Genomic DNA, 18354 nt, shown 5'->3' on the forward strand with positions numbered 1-18354 from the left:
GGGGAGTCTTCTGGGTTAACAGCACCTTTTGTCTATGCCCGTAGATTCATACACACAGGGCCAAAAAGTGGCGCCTAATGATGAATGCAATTGCCGCAATTTGCTTTTACTATTATGACCAGCAAAAACAGGAAAAGCCTTCCCAGAGGCAAAATTGTGGAGATAGGAGGGAAAACTGGGGAGGAGCTCCAGAGAAGCTGTAGACTCGTAAAATAAAAAGCGTTTTTCGGTGTTTGCATTTGCCAGTTTAATGCTCGAGAGGTAATCGGGGGAATTTGACCTTTTGGCAAGGCGAAAATCGTGTTTGTTGTTATACACTTGGCTTGAATTCGATTTTTGTGGCTTTAAGCAGGGTGAAAAGGGTTGGGAGTCTCAGGTTATGAGCAACTAGTATTTGCCGTCTTCAAATTTATCGGTTGGTTAGTAAGCAATACCATTCGCACTTTAATAACGAGAGAGGGAAGGAGTTTATTACTTTATATTGTCTTTATAAACTAACTAAATATTTTTTTACACATACACATACATATGAAAGCAATCTTTTATTTTTCTTTAAATTATATTTTTTATTTATGTTCACTTCTTTAATAATGACGTCATTGGCATCATAGCTTTAATGAAATGACTCCAAAATGGCCCATATTAAAGTGGGTAAAAAACTTACAGTTTTTCTCGTCAAACATCAGAATCCTCTTAGCCCGATATTTTTTTTTGACTTAATCAGGCATTTGCATTTCACTTTAACTCAGTTTTTATTTTCAATGAAAATGACAATATTAATTCGCATTGCAAGGGCATTGCACATTCGGGTACTGGCGTTGTTGTGTTTGGGTTTACTGTCGCTGGAATTGACAGACAAATAATCCGAGGAAAAATGGTTAACCGAAAAGGAATGATATACAAAATAAAGCTGAATGTGAAATGCTGGAGAGCGGAAGGCGATGATGAAGATGCGCGCGAAAAACGTGACGAGCGATTTGTGTACTGGATTTTATATACATTTTTTTTTTTTTGTAGAAGAAAACAACGTCAACAAACAAATGACAGTGAGAAATATGCCTTCGATAAAAGAGGTTGGCAAAGAAGTTGCATTCAAAAGTTTTTCAGTCTAGGGAACTTGGAATGCAATCCAAATGTCAAGCAAAATGGAATGAAGAGGGTGATAAAGTTGGAAAATAAGCAAGAACAAGTGTCAGACAAGACAGCATAAAATATTGTATTATGGATAGTTGCAATATTGTCAGTTTGATATTTTTGACATTAATGACAGCGGAAATTCTTCCATAAAGTTGCAGTTCAGCTATTTCTTAGTTACGCCTTTATGGCAAATAAAAATATGCCAAATGTTGCACTTAAGACACATATGTAGTACCCCAAAAGTTATTTTATTGATCTAAATAAGTGTTGTTATTGCAGATCAAGAGACCGTATAAAGTTAGTATATAGAAACCCACAATCGGTTGATTCTCTGTGCTCTAGCTGCTTATCTTCTAGTCTGTTTTTCAGTGTCTGGCATTTTGCTAAATTTTTATTTGTTCCCACAGTTTGTCGTTTGGCATAAATACATCGTTAGCGGCCGTTCCAGCTTTGGCTTCATCTTCAGATTCAGCTCCAGCTTAGCTCTCCAGCTTCACCTCGAAAACGAAGAGGAAAAACTTGCAGGAAGCTGCAGACAAAAAGCTAAACTAGACGGAGACAAAAACTACAATCCATAGTCGCAGTCTTAGACGCTGTCTTAGTCGTAATAGTAGTTATTGCCTTACATGCACGTTTAATGTTCTTTGGAGGCGGTGCGACAGCTAAACTAAAAAATCCGAGTCTTAAGAAAAGGAAAAGCTGGAAGAAAACGTATACAAAACTTTTGATACTCTTTTCGTGAAAGGGCATAACTTAAGACAAGTTTTAGTTCTTTTCTCTTTTACATATTTTTAATTAATGGGATAAATTATCTTTATGAACCTGTAACTAACTGTCAGTAATTTATTATTATCTCATGTGTACACATAAGCTATGACTTTTGTATGTGACGTAATAAATTTTTAATAGCTCAAAGGTAGTCAACGATTTAGTAATATTTAGAGGTGTTTGATTCAGAAACCCTTTTCGAAATAAAATATTCTTACCCATATAATGCAAATAAAATTATTAAATGTACTGCTTTTGTACTTAACTTAAAGCAAATTTCATATGATTTAGCAATATAAAATACGTTTAATGTTTGAGTATTTTTAAAGTAATGTTTGTAGCTGTGGTCCGATGTGATCCCTTGTTTTATAGGGTATACTAAACGTAAGCCCCTAAGTGTCGTGCCCCTGTAACCCCGCTTTCATCGCCCCCGCGGCAGTCTACCCCCCTGAACTTTGGTGAACCCCCTCCCCCCCATTCCTGTATCCCGGTGGAATGGCAAGTGAAGTGTCTGTGAAATGGTGCACAAGTGAAAACAACAAATGGGTCGCCTTGTCGGAGCATCTCCGAAGTGGCTCCCAACTCGAGCTCACGTTTTTGTTTTTTATTTTGCCGTCGATTAGCTGGCAGTTCATGTCAATGTCTGTCCCACAGTCAAACACCCCTACAGCGGCCATGTAAAGTTTTTCTGCACAATTGCTCATCACGTTGAGCCGCAGCTTGAGTTCTTCCATCTCTTTGGAAATACAAAATTGTCGCCGACTTCCACTTGTCCCCTTCTTGTTTCCATTTGCTCCACTTACAAATCAACTGAATTCATAATTTCTGCAGGCATCTTTTGCCGACTTTAATGAAGTTTAGCCAAAGGGGTGCGTTCAAAGTTGGTCCCTATCTTAGCTCTCAGCCACTCGAAAGAGGATGTCCCTGTTTATTTATGCGACACATTTTTTTTTGCAAATGTGTTTTCGAGTTCATTAAGAGGGTTCTGTTGGACGAACCGCAAAAATCATCTTGAAATGCGAATAGTTGAAGGTTGGGAATCAATTCAGAGATGAGATGGAAATTTAAATTAATAAAACAGATTTTCAATAGTACACCAAGATTTAAAAATGTATATATAAATACCTTCAAATCCAACTCTGTCTTGAATATCGAAGACAATTGATAAGGCTTAATTACCTATACAAAATCAAGGACGAGCACTTTCCCATTCAATTCACTAAATAATCCCTCCATTTATTGGGCAATCTCGGCTAGAATGTTAAGATATTTCCACAACCAACGGATCTATTCATAACCAGCACCTCCTTGGGCATTCTCTCACAATCGGAGATGCCAAAGTCAATGCCGGAGCTAATTCGCCACGATTTATGGAGAGGATGGCAGCGGCAGGAGGAACTCGGTGGCAGGCGGACAATCCCAAACTGATTTGGCTACCACTTAATACCCACTACCTATCGAGTCCAAAAGTTCCCCCGAGGTGCTGCACGTTCACTCGACTCCACCATCTCCATCTCCATTTCCATGGCCAATAAACATATTAAAGACGTGCCACAAAAGCAATTACTTAGGGAAGAAAGGGAGGAAGGCAGGTATGCGCAGCGGATATATGCAAATAGGTTGGCATATATGAGCTGAGCGGAGCTTGGCTAGTTTGTCAACCAATTTGAGGGGCCCGGCTCGTGAGAATCTTTTTGTCCAATGGAAAGAAAAAGAGCCTAGTCACGCTCGAGTTTTTGGCCCGAAGAGCCAGTTATCTGTGGCCACATGGGTTAAGTAAAAACAGAGACAGAGACCGGTGTAGAAGAATGCTTTTTGCCACAGTCAGAGTCCAAAAAATCCCGAGTCCAGAATCCAGAGACCAGAATCCAGAATACAGAGCTTGGAGCGGGGGCGTGCAAATAAATCTTGGGGGCAATTACCAGCCCCAGACGCCCAAAACGGGCCAAGGCTAAACGGGTTCACAAGTGTTTGGCCAGAATGCTGTGTGTGACCTTTTATGGCTGGTCTGGAGTTGTACCTCTCCTTCGCAAAGAAGCACACATTGCACTGCCTTCGACTTAGACAATTTCTAAATTGTGTTCCTCCCGCTCGACTGCGTTTGGATTTATGGTCAAAAGATCTCTGACAAGTTTTGTGCCGGGAGAGCACTTTAAAAACGCTAAACAGTTTCCAGGGAAGCGATGGCAAAATCGTACACTCGTAAAATTATGTTCTTAAAGATAATAAATGCCATTAATTTATGGAATTTGATTTTTATTATGTAAATAAATGTAATAAATGTATCTACAGAAACTAAGCTTACCATTTTTTTTTACATTGGCAAAGTTCTAAGTTGCTAAGCGTTGCTCCAGTATTTATTGTTTATGCATTCCTATATAGTAGTTTAAGCTTTTTCGATTTCGTTATTATAATCGGGTTTCTAATCACCAAAATTAAATTAGGTTATTAACATGTCACATGTTGTACCCAAAAAATGTAATTAAAGTGCAATTTTGTTAAACACTAAGTAATGTAAATTACTTATTTACGATTGCTGTTTAAGAAATCCATATATTTTTAATCTTTTGTGCCTTAATATCTGCATTTTAACTCTTTATGAAATATTTATTTACGCGTATTTTTCCATCAATATAATTTTTCTCCTTGTGCAGCCAAGTATTCTGTCTGATTGAAGGCACGCCAAACTATGCGACTCAGATGTTCCATAGTCGAGTGGAGCTCCTCGATCTATGGGATCGGGCGATCGTCCGTTTGGCTTCGATCCCATGGTCCTGGGCATTTATTTATTTATTTGTGGCTCTTTCATGTCGTCAACTTGTTGTGACTTTGTTTGGCATACATAATAACATGAGGAACCACAGCAACCACTTCGAGCGGACCATCATTCGAGCATCCATTGGGGCCAACATAGATCACCGACTGATCATCAATTCGCTGATTCGCCTCGGCTAAATGCTTAATGTCATTGCTGTGTTGTTTTTGCTTGTCGGTTGTTTGTTTGTTTGTTTGCTGGCCCGAGCTGAGCTTTATTTTGTTTGGCATGTTTTATCTGCATCTTTCATGTTCGCATGTAATTTACTTTTGACTCGCCACGATCATCAGTTTTCAACTTCAACTTCAACCGAAGCGATCTTCGGTTGATCTGCTTTCTTGTTCACTCTTTTTGCGCATTTTCCAGTTAATTAGCTTTTGACTTGTCGCTGATTTGATTTGGCTTTGATTTGCACTGACAGTTTCGCGTTTCTACTTTGAGTTTGACTGATCTTCCTCACTTCGCCGTCAATTGTTCATGTGAAAAGCAAAACGTGCATTTTCTTAAGTGCTTAAATGGAAATTGGAGTGGAATTAGTTGCCTAACGAGTCAAGCAATTATCGGAAGACACTAAGCCGAAGTCGAGGAGTGTGACAGAGGGCAAAAGAAATAGACCGATCAATTAGGTAATTAGAGCTATAAGTGTTCAGTACTGGTCGGTTAACTTGTGGATCGATTTTCCTCTGAGGAGCCACGAGGAGAACATCGGAATCAGAAGTGTTTGAAGTAGCTCAAGAACTTATTGAGTAAGAGTTTCCGAGAAGCGAGTACAAATAAAACAGATCCGACCAGAACGACAGCAAAACTTTATCAAGTGGGGAGAAATTCCTAGAATGTTTAAGAAGCCTTTAATTGCCAGCGAAGATCAATTATTTTATTTGTGCTTTTTATTTTTAGGGCACTTTAAAAACGTTGTGTTCCACATTTAGTTAAGCAATAACCAATTATCTATTTTTTTATTGTTGAGTCACTTTTGGAAAATATTTTAGGCATTACCAAGCACCCAAAATTCAATTACTTTGGTTAAAATTTTTTTTAAGGAGAACTGATAGTTGTAAAACTTGAATAAACCGTTTTATCTGCTACTCCACATCCAGTTAACCCAAAAATGCCGCAATTTAAAGATTTATATCACCAAGCATCGCAGACAAAGACAAATTGCTACATTAAGCGATAAGCGATCTAAGAGAAATAACAACAATTAATTCAATTTGCATTTTGTTTAAATAAACAAGCGTGCCTCAAAGAAAAAGAGGAACAAAATGTAAACGATAACAAAACAAAAATGAAATTTTTGCCATGCATATGCAAATTAAAATAAAAAGAAAAAAACCAATGCAAATTGAGGCAACGAGAGGGATTGCCGATGGCGGAACCTATCAAAGCCCGAAACAAAATAGTTGTCGGCATGCGATTTTATTGACCATTTCAGATTCAATTAAGGGTAATTTAATTTCAATAATAACTAGATAGACAAGAGGGCCAGCCCCCTGAATGGGCACAAAAGACACACATGTATCTGTATCAGTATCTGTATCTGTATCTGAGGCCGCATCTGTATCTGCTGGATATCGTCGGCACCAACAACATTGCGGTTGCTGATGATGGCTTAGAGCCGCAAGCTTTGGATTTCGGCGGAGACTGTGTGTGCGTCTAGTTTTGGTCACAGTTACAGTTATGGGCATATTGCCAACGGTCTTGGTACACAGAAAAAAAAAACTACTAATACAAAAAATATTACATAAAGTTTGGAGGTTTTTAAATTATATAAAATAATATAAACCATATTTTCAGTTAAACTAAAAATATGTTTGTTAGTTAAAAGATAATTTCTTTCTTTAATTTATAGAAATCATTTGAAGTGGTTTGTTTTTTTGTCTGTGAATGACTGTAACTGGTTTTTGGCTCTGATTTGAATGTTGCGTGTCTCTTGTTTTTGCCTGCACTTCTGTGAGGAAAACGACAATGACTTTATGTACAGACTCTTTTGCTTATAGTGGATTGTTATGATTATGATGCTCTTAATAAAACATTTTTTTATTCGTTATGGAGGAAATGAGTCTAAGTAATGAGTGAGCAATCTCCTATTAATGGAGGAAATGCTGAAGTGAGAAAGTAATTTGAGCTAGGTGTAATTGCAGAGATTTGGTTTAATTGATAAATAAGTGAGGATGTGATAAGAAAAATCAAAGAAAGATACTACTATATTTTAACTTACTTTTTTCCTAGCATCAACTGAGACATAAATATGTATAAAATCTTGTATATAATATTAACGATCGAATATTTAATATTTATTTGTAGTTAATTTTGAGTACAAAATTCCCTGGTATCCCCCATCACTTTAAAACTCAACCACAGTTAATATTGACACACACTTCCCGCAGGCACCTGTCCAACCTTTTTCCCACCCAAAGTATTTTTTAATTTAACTGCCACCAGCTCAATTTCAGCTAATTTGCTCATCACTTGACCAAACACTCCATTCGGGCCACAAGAAAAAAAACCCAAAATTATTTGCTGGCCCCTGATATGGTTTGTTGTGGTCAACCGGCTGCCGTTGTTGATTTTGGTATTTAATTTTCTGTTTTGGTCGCGTGCAGCGTCCACTGCTGATGACGGTTTTTTTTTTTGGTTTTTGGGGCCAAAACAAAAGACGGCACACGCAAATGTATTTCGATTTTTGTTTGTTTCGCTGCGTTTTGTTCGACATTTTGTTTGGTTTTTATTTTATATTTTGGCGCCAGTGCGTGTTGCATGCGTTTCACGAACAGAAATTTATGTGCAACCAACAAAAGAAAGAAAAACCGACAAGAAAATTATGACAACAACAGCAGCAGCCGTGAAAATGGTTTGCCTTGGGCATTGCCAAACACACAGCGCACATTGTATCTATGTTAATTAATTAACAATTAATTAGGTGCACCAACCACGACATCGACCCCGACGAATTGAATCGATGACGTCGCTAATGGTTAATGATGACTTTTTGAAATTTTTTCGGACCTGTGTGTTTTTTTTCTTCGTTTTTATTTGGGTTTGGCCCCGTTTCCCCACACATTTCGGGTTCGTTGGGTTAGCGTGCCTAACCGAAATGTTTGGCCAAAAAAAAAAAGGAAAAGGCAAAGAAGCCGCTGAAGTTGCCACCACTGCCCCTGCCACAAATATATTTTTTTATTTTCCGAACTCATCTCGTGCGGGTGCTGCAAACCTTCCGTGTGTCGTTTTGTTATCGGTCGCGTTTATCAAATGCCAGACAGCTTTTTATTAGACAATCCCCGTTGCCCGACCCGATCCCCTTTTTTGAGGCATATGAAATTGATTAATACAGCATGATAAATATTTTCAAATTCCGTTCAATTTCTTCGATATCTTCGAGCTGCCATTAAGCCCATGATCTATAGTTGTTCGATAAGTTTGTGTATGTCGGGGTGCAGCCTCCTTTGATAATGTCGAATCGAAGCGTATCAAAAACAATTTTTGTCGACAGTCTTTGGGTAATGGATAAATGTGAACTTTATCTCGGGAGAAAATGATTTAAAAATTACGAAAATAAAATCAGAAAAAAAGATTCAGGGTATCGGATTAATCAGGAAAAAATTATCATGGGAAAGTAGAAAGCGTTGAATTCGAAATTTTCAAGTAATTTATAAAGATGGATAAGGCTTACTGATATATTGAATAGAAGAGATTAAATGGTTTATATAATATATGTATATCTTAGAAAAAGGTTGATAACCCTATATTCTTGATTATCGTTCCTATGGTAATTATTATAAATATTCCTAAGCATAGGTCTGTTCAAATAATCGTAGTATTTGCTTATCAGTAATTTATTTTTATGTTTACTAAGAATCTATTGATTCTAGTAAAAACTGTAGCTGGATGAAAAAATCATTAATAATCATTTTAACGAAAATAATTTTAATTCAATAAAAGAAAACCCACGTCGAAAGCGACGAAACTTAATTAAAATCCAAATTGTTTTCACACAAACTGAGTTGAGGCTTGGAAAAACACAAACGCCTAAACCAAGCATTTAACAAGTGCAAAATCTGCGTATAAATCTGCTAATCTCGGCGCCTTACCACCTCGAAAACAAATGGTTTAGGAAAGCGCCAGAATGGAGAATGAGTCAGAAGGGGAATTTTCTGGCCAAGCCCAAAGTCGACTTCCGGCAGCAAGTAAACTTTCCCTGCCAGACAAAAAAATGGTTTATATCTATCTAAAGGGTTAACAAACTTCGCGCCCAGGCAATAAAATTCAGCAGGGCGAGGCTTTTCTTCCCCCTAGCAAATACAAATTGCTTGCATGTCTGAGCATTTTATGACAATGGCCAACTTCTTCAGTCTGTTAATTAATATGTGCGGAATGAGTTTGAAATCCCAGCGATTTGTTTCGGCCTAGCCCAGACTTCTGGGTAAAGCATTTAGAGCATAAATGACTGATTCATAATTTGGTAAAAAGATATATGGTTTTATTTGCAACAGATAAGCATATGTTGATGGGTAATAAATCAAAAATAAAATTAATTAAAAATGATGTGAAGCATGGTTAGAAAAATCAACGCATGAAATGGCTTACTTTTTGATTGATACAATGTTTGTTTGAGTAATATGAGGAAGTCTCTTAATACAATTATTTTAAATTTGCCTATTCCTCTTTTGATGTATGATTCTTGGCTACTTTGCATTTATCTTTCCAAACTAAGAATGAAAATATTTCTCCAAAAAAAAAACGAAACAAATATAAAAAATCACCGCATTGAATCAAGTATTGAAATTTCCTACTCTAAATCGATTAAGAAATCTATAACGGCTGTCCTGAAAACGAGATAACTAAAAATCATTTTCGCTTCGTAACGGCCGTAAGCCCAAAGAATGGTTAAAATCACAGCAAGTCCACCGATGATGAAATATCCCAATGTTCCAGTGAAATGATAAATGATACAAATGATGCCCAAGGAATCATTTTTTATGCCTCATGTTTTTGTTTTTTACCCTTGAACGGAAGTCAGTAAACAAAAATGCCGACATCATCGCAATCATTATCATAAACGACACTACTCTAAATAATAATAATAACAAGAGTTTTATAAGCAGCTACTTAAAGGTTAAGCCAAAGTTCTAGTGAAATATTTCGATCATTTCTGCTACTCTAATTCTTGGGAAATCGTTTAGGGGGAATACTCTTCACTTCTTTATTTATTTATACAAAAGTTTTTGTTTATGAGGCTCGGTGACTTAAATGGAGCAAACCACTCACACAATGGTCACAGCTGGGGGTTTTCGAGGGTGGAGAAAGGCATTTATTTTCCATATGATAAATGGTGATGTACGCAAATTTGTTCATGACTGCAGGCATTCTATTGATGATCATGTGTGAGAGTACTTAACATTCTCCTTCTCAATTGCAGTTGAGAACTTTTACGTTAATCGTTCCAAGTTACTAGTTACAATTTTTCTGCTCACGAATGTGGTATGTCTGCTCTAACCTAGTTTCCCAAGTCGTTAAGGTTTCTTTCTGTTTTTTATGGCATTGTAAAATTATCCCTAATGACCCAATTCGGTAGGCAAATGAAACCACAGGATTTATGCTGATTTACACACGAAGACTCCTCCCTTTCCTCCCTTTTCTCAGCTTCAGCCTTAACTAAGCCGATAAAATAGCCACAAGAAAGAGGAATAAAAATGGACAAGGGGCAGCTCAAGGGGAAATAAATCAATATTTAAATTTTATTATCCACGTTAAACGGGGCGAATGTGCCATGTTATCATCATCATCATCAAACGTTGGGCGCTTGTGCACGGCAATTGTAATTAATTGTTAATGTGGCTACATAAATGTATATAATTTGCTTATTTTGTGCAGCAAATATTTGCTTTACCACTAATGTACACACAACACTGACCATGCGGGCCTCAAAGAGTTAACACTGGCCCCAGGCACTTTAATGTATTTTTTAAATTTATAATGACAGGGGAAGCAATAATGTTAATAATCGAAAATTCTCTGAGGGCTAGTTAAATTATGGAAAAAAGGTGGAGATTGAATGAAGTCAATGAAAAAATTATTAATGAAATATTTAACATTCGTAATGATTAATAAATTTGTCTTGGGGGAATGAATGGTTAAATTTTTATCTTATTCCGTACACTTCGGAAAAAATATTAACTAAAATGTATTAAATTTATTATTATATTAAATCTTTAATTGAGCGATTTTATTTAAATCTTACATTTTGTGATTTCTAAAGCTCTTTAGTAAATATACACCTTAGAATTAAGTAATGATATTAATATTTTGTCAAGCTTAAAAATCCTTATCAAGCTCCAGAATTTAAGTACTTTTATTCTATTCTATGGGTTTATTAACAACTTACTTTTTCAAATGCTGATGCAGGGGATAGAAAATAAGAAAATAATTTTCCTTTCACTTAAACATTCGCTGGCACTGAAAGAGGGGAGAAAAGTGGGGAGTGCTCGATTCTCGATGGGCGGCAAAAGATAATGATTGTCTAGCTTGGATGCTTGCTCAAGTGATGTGGTGGAAATGGGGGGTAAATGGCACTCATACATAATGATTATGGGGCCACTTTTCTCATAAAAATTCAAGCGGCAGCCCCACGATAATGATGCTGATGGAGGGATGGAATGGGATGCGAAATGCCACTGATGATGTCAAAATAAGCAACAAATTGGGTTCGACTAGCAAACACTTGTCATGAATTGAATCATTGATATTTTCCCTGATTGCGCGCCACATCATGAACATTATATTTTATTATAGTAAACTTTTGGCTTTGTTTTATCAGCAGGGAAATAGCATACACAAACGCTCCAATAACAAAGGCAAATAATCTAGGGAAAAATGTATGAGTTTCCCCGCTACCTTGCCGATTTTCTTGGCATTTGAGCAAGAGTTGAGTTTTGCCTTTGAAATGAGATGCTTCCCTGGCCTTTCCGACTCCTCAATCCTTTCCCAGATTTCTCCAACAAGTTTTTGAGGGAGATTCGCCTCAATTCACTTTAATTTTATTAAACTAATTCGAGTGGCTCAATCTTGAAAGAGACAAATTTGAGAGCAGATTGGATTAAATTAAGTAATTGGGGAAGTTAGATTTCAGAGAAGTTTTAATTGAAGCTGGTCATTTAAGCCTTATTAGCTTAAATCTTACACAAATATTGCTGTTTAATCTGACAGTATATTTATATATAAAATTGTGGGGACTATATATTTATGACTAAAATCTTTAATATAATATAATAAACTTTTTTGGACATACAGTATAAAAGCCATATAAAATACTTACGTATTAGCCTAGATAAATATAAATAGATTTATAAATGAATGGTTTTCTGCATCAGCAGTATCTAGACTTAATCCACAATTTACCATTCATATTATACTTTATCATACGTCCAAAATAAACCAAATACAAATAAAGCAATTGCGATGCATTTTCCTTGATTCAAATTTATTCCTCTGAACAGTAATCCCCGAAATTAAACCAATAATTTGCAAACATTTTTATTTTCCTCTCTATTTAATAGCCTAGCACAATCGATTGGCTGTTTAACTTTTGCCATTAATTTAAAATTAGTTTCCATTCGCTGCCACTTTGGCATTGACCATTTTATTCCGCAAGCTGACCGCACGGGATTCGATTCAATTTACCCACACCGAGCGGACAATGCAATATGTTTATCAGTTTATTGATTTTCGAGGGTGCAAACAAACAAACTCCCCCTTGTGGAACCCATGTGTATCCACATGTGCAGCTGGAATCTAAGGGAGAACTGGCCAAGACTTATGTCAAATGGCACAAGATCAAATATCCTGTGGTTAAAAAGCGATTCAGTGATAAATGGGACGCACATGTGACAGGGGGAGAAGTAAAAACAAATAAAATTGGGCCAGTGGGGCCAAAGGTTACCAAATGGGGTCGTTAGAATGCATACCCACCCATCAATATGGTCACCATTTCCCCGGGAAAACTCCTTTATTAGTCGATCCTTTGGCCAAGGATTTTCTCCACAGGTTCATGTTCGTGTTTGCGGTCGAAATTAAATTGCAATTTCCAACTTCCTTGGCCATTTTCATTTTTATGGGATTTGCACTGCAGCAGCCCCACGAAGCTTTGTTCCCAACTGCAGATACGTGCGAAGTGCCGGTTCAAAGCCGAAAACAAAAAGAAATATCGTGGAGGGGAAATAGTTTTTTCAACGCTAAATGGATAAATGGAATGGCCGGGTTAAGATTGCCTTAGCTTGATACTCGAGTATTCTCGGTTACCGTTGCGCTTAATGCATTTGATTTGCACTCGGTTGTGTCTCTTTCATCCATCTTTTTCTCTACCTGTCCACTTGTCATCTTTTTTCATTCCACAAACTTTGCTGCAAGGGAAGTTAGGGTATTAAATTTTTTTTTTTAAATCTCTGCATTTACTGGGTTTCATAAACTTTTTTCCATTATAAACATAAAAGAGATATTCTTTCGATTTGTATTTTAAATTCACTTTACAGTTGTTGTGTTTTGATTTGTTATGTCTTGTGTATTTCGTTGTTATTGAATATTTATTAAAATAGTATAAAGGTACCACTTATGTAACTCTTGATTAGGAATGTCATACAAAATATTCTAAGATATTTATTTAAGAATATAATTGCTTTGTTTATATACATTTTTATTCAGTAAGGGCATTCATAGCTCATCGTACTGCCGGCAAACTTCCTTTTCCTGTGTTCTTTCCTCTTTTTTCATGCAATTTTGTAACTTAACTAGAGTTCATTCATTTAGCAATGTCAACAGTTGGCTGACCAGAGGCGACGCCTTTGTTCAACTCTGGCCGAATGCCCGAATGAATGAGCGAATGCCCGACTGACTAACTGAGTGATTGAATGGATGAGCGTTTGGGTTTGGGCTTGGGTTCGTGTCAAGTGTCGCAGGCAGCGGAAATCCAAAACCCAGTCACTTCGCTGACTGCCGACCAACAAACTAACTGGCTGACTGACTGGAATGAATGGAAAAATGGGCGTGCGAAATCTGTGGGCAAAGAAAAATGATACCATCCAAACTAACTGAAATGGAATTGATAAATGGTGAGGCGAATGTTGCAGGAGAGCCCAAGATACTGTTATATACATCAATTGTTCGCAAGACAAAAGGCACGATGCATTCATTAAACATTTATTGCCCGCTACTAATTGCAATCGGGATAAGAGTTTTGTACATATTATACAGATGAGGTCAAAACAATTGGACTAAAATGTGAATTCAAAAAAATAACTATCCTTATTAAAGTATTTTGCGATTGTATCACTTAATACTCAAATATATAAAATATCAGAGATATTTATAAATGGATTAAGTTGGCAGTTATTTAATTATAAATAAATGTCAATGCGAGTTTCAATTTATTCCTCACATTTTGGGGATTTCACTTAAAACGGCTGTGAATTTTAAACTAAACTAAAAGAAAAGCAAACTCTAAGTACTATTTTTTGGCCCACAACTGTGTACATTACATACATATGTTCTTCAGATGAACTCCACTTGACTTTGAACAGCACCCGGGACTGCAATTAATTTCACTTTCAATTTACTTTTAATTTCCCCATTTAACGGCCAATGTGTTGGGCGAGTTTGAAGGAAGCCGAATGCAAATTAATTTTAATTACCGTCATTTAGATAATCAAATGAACTTGACCAGAAAAAAGGCCAGCACCCGAAATGAAAAATAAAGCTTTGCCAACCCTCAACAGAACTTTAAGTGAAGATAGAAATATTAAATTCAGGCTGCTTCTAATCTGCGAGTACACTAGAAATCAATTAGGGCCTGCTCAATTATTTAGAACTCATTTGGAATCGACAACTTCCGCTCTTAACTTTCAATCCCAGCAGCTGCTTAACCTTTTTTTCCTGTTTTCGGGCCAACATCACATTAGACTAAGCCCAACGGCCCAAAAAATTATTTGGCGTCTATTTTTTGTTATTATTTTATATTGGCGATGTAATTAAAGGCATTTGGCTTTGGCTTTTCAATTTATGCAAAGTAAACAAATAAAATGCAAAACTTTTGCATCTTTCCCGAGACTCAGAAAGCATTTAAATCCACTTAAATAAATCCCCAGCGCTCCATTCTCTTACCCTCCATATAGATTGAATAAAATAAACTCTGAAAACTTTTGGCTAATGCCTGGCTTTTCCTTCGCTTTTCTCATTTTGCGGGGGTTGGAAAACTTTTGCGCAAGTGAAGGGGAAAACAATAAACGCTCAAGCGGTAGCTCTTGTGTTTCATATTTTTTTTTAGATAAATTTTTGGCAATTTGCCCCGCCAAAAGTTATTAATAATTAATTTACTTGTGTACCTCTTAGTCGTCTCGAATTCGTCCCTTCTCAGTGAGTGATTCCATAAAAGCTTGGCAAATAGTTTCGCACTGCACTTTCCATACATTGAACAATCCACTTCATGGCTCTAACAACAAAATTTTATTGCCTGCAAGGACTTCTCATTGTTGCTGCCTTTGGTCTCCATGGCATGTTCAAGTCAATCCTAGTTAATGCTTGTTATTGCTTTGTTGTTTCACTGCTGAAAGTCTCATCCTGTGTCTGGTTCCCATCCTGTTTGCCCCGTTCCCTTATTGTTATTGACCAGTTGACTTGCTTTAACTCCGACATTTTCACAGATTTTTGGCATCTGGCCTTTCGGCTTAGAACCTATCCACCATGTCCTTGGCATTTAAAAGTTGTATGTACTGGCTTTTGGCACTGACAAGATTTGATGCAATACCAATAAGGATCAATGTCAGTAAAATGGCCGTTTTAAATAAAGAGGGATATATTGTGTGGAAAAAATGAAAAGCTCTGAGGAATTTAAGAAATTTAAAAACTTTAGTAGTCATTTAGAGAGTAATTGCTTACAATAATTAAATAACCTAAAAAACTCATTAAAAATTTTTCGTTTAAATATTAACTCAATAGCAATAATAAGTTTTGTTATTTTTTTCAGCTTTCAAAAGTTGTTTGGAATATGTATGTGCCGCCAATTATTACAATTTGGTAATTTTAAAACACTTGTAAGTATATAAACTAAAAATCGCTAATAATGAATCACTTAATTTGACAATTAATCTATTATTCAAACTAATTAAAATTTTGATTGTTGAAAGTTAATAACGCTTTCGCTTCATTATTTTGTTTTATTATAGCAGTTTGTTCTAATTTATATAGTTGAAACTAGTTGAATAGTTACAAATATAATATTACAAAAACTGTATTTTTCACAATATGGAAATTTAAACCCAGCATAAATAAAAAGTTATTATTTCTTCTCCGTCTAATTGAAATATAAAATTCAAATCATTTATGAATTAATAGGCGAACAAAAAACAAATAAAAAAGAAGGGTGAATGCGAATGCTATCAAACAACGAAATGTATTTAGCGAACTAACGGCCAACAAAAACATTTCAATTTGTTTATGACCAATGCAAAATTTATTGAGCAATATTGCACTGGGCTTATATCCCTGCCACAAAAACTAATTGCAAAATGGCAAAAAGACGAGACAGTAAATTAAAATGGCTTAAAAAAACGCAACAACGCAATGAGGAAGCGGAAGAGCTCCTGTTGTTGGACCCAAATGAAATGCAGACACATAAATTACCAACAGACAAAACGGGACGTGCGCATTGTCTGACATTGAAAACAGCAAAAAGTTGGCAAAATAAAAATATGTGGGGGCAGAATCGTGCTCAAGTGTCGCAGCTCTAATTTATTTGGTGTTTTTTGGTCCACTCCAATGGGGTTTTTGCATGAGGCGGTCGCAGCTGAAACCGAAACTACCACAGACCTCGGACTTTGGATGTGGACAAAGCTTAATTAGCAGAGTGAACCAGACACTTGAAAGTTTCCGTTCCGTGTGGTCCAAAACCCCCTGAAAATGCCATCAAGAACTCATTTCCGGCTGTGCGAAAGGCGAGTGAAACTTCCCACAGGATCGCCTGCAATTGCAACAAATTTGCTGCTATTATTATATTATTATTAAATGGAGCGCAAATAAAAGGCAGAGAAAAGAGAAAAACAGTTTAAGGGGAAAAAACTTCTTCCTGCCTAATCAAAAGTTGCCAACCCCAAACCGCAGTTCTCATCACTGTTTTTCAGTGTTGTCAACTAGGTATTCAAGAAATAAGGAGTATGGAAAACGTTTATTATTTTATTTAATAAATAAAAGAGTGATGCTTAAAATAATATAAAATCTAAATTTAATAATACCATTAACTAAGGAAGAATGTTTTTTTATTGTTTGCCTCTTATAAATTACTATACTATTGTCTTTATGTGTATATTTGTTAGGTAATATAATATAGATACTCTTGGATATGAAGCTGTTTAAAAATATTAATTCCCTTTCACCAGATATTTTTTTAAGCTTAAAAATAGCTGCATTTAGCTAGAAAATAACTCACATGACAACCCTGCTTATTTCCCTTTTCTATTTTACTTTCCCATCTTGTTTTTCCCTCTAATTATGAGTGCTGTGTTTCTGTTGATTAACCTTGCCAGGATTTCTCAACGACAGTCCGGCAGCAAAATGTATCTGTAACTGCGCGTCTGCACTTCGTATCTACATCTGCATGTGCATGTGGGTGCCCCTACTTTAGCTAGTTCTTATGCCAGCTCGTTCATTCTAATTGAGTTTATGAGCCCCTGACAGGAGGGGTGCCTTAGGTTTTTTGCAGTTACCTCTCACTTGTCGGTCACATTGATGCATGGCATTTTAATAGAAGGGCAACAGGAAAATGAAGATTAACTTGTTACTCAAGGGGAGGATTTATGGTTAGGGGGAGTGTTGGGGAAAAAAAGGGAAATGAAAATTGTTTGACAGCAAAGTGAGAACGCCGAAGGCTTAAGGTGCGGTGTTGAGTGAGAAAAGCTGTGTGGAAACCACAGCTTTGCACTGGGCTTACACACTGGCCTGCCTTATAAGTCCTTTGCCAACACTGGAGGCGGAAAAAGGAAGAGTGATAGCATAGGTGAAGCAAAAAGATATAATTTTTTTGTTTTTTTTAAATTTTTTTTAGCCTCCTCTAACTGCTCCTTTTTTCTGTCAACTTCTACTTCACCAATTATCTTTAATCTATACATTTCTAGGTTATTTTACCCATTTACCGTATTTGTTTTAAAATAATGATTATTGTTAAGATGTTTATAAATTTCCTTCTGTACAAATTTAAAATATTGATATAATTATTGAAAAAATGTCTTATAAAGCTCTTTCTTCTTGCAAATAAAACCCAACTACGTTTTACTACAAAAACTTTATTCCAACTTTGCCAACTAAAGTGTCTGGCTCTTGTGCAAAACCAATTTGATTACCATTTATATATAATGCGCCATAATGTAATATGATGTGTAAACAATAAGCCTGGCATTAGGACGAATCCGCTTTCCACTTTCCCCACCCAAATCGAAACTCGGAAAAACTTTGACTAAGCCGCAATACAAACTCAAGATGCCGGCCAGAGATGAAAATCAATTTCCACAACTAAACTGAATTTAGCCAAGAGATGGCCACAATACGATTCGAATACCGACGGGCAGAGACTCATCGTTACGAGTTGAGTTAGAAGG

The 18354-nt window shown here is 36.3% G+C and overlaps 1 protein-coding gene across 2 annotated transcripts in view; it reads left to right on the top strand.

The window, feature by feature from the left end:
* LOC108052732 (neural-cadherin) overlaps positions 1 to 18354 on the top strand; it is a 135762-nt gene that overhangs the window by 2720 nt on the left and 114688 nt on the right. For both annotated transcript variants that reach the window (XM_044459582.1, XM_044459581.1), the window contains one exon: positions 15732 to 15798. The gene's annotated coding sequence lies outside the window, so the exon portion shown is untranslated. The remainder of the gene's footprint in view (positions 1 to 15731; positions 15799 to 18354) is intronic.

Source organism: Drosophila rhopaloa, unplaced genomic scaffold (genome assembly GCF_018152115.1).
Source record: "Drosophila rhopaloa isolate 14029-0021.01 unplaced genomic scaffold, ASM1815211v1 contig_2, whole genome shotgun sequence".
In the NCBI taxonomy this organism is placed as follows: domain Eukaryota; kingdom Metazoa; phylum Arthropoda; class Insecta; order Diptera; family Drosophilidae; genus Drosophila; species Drosophila rhopaloa.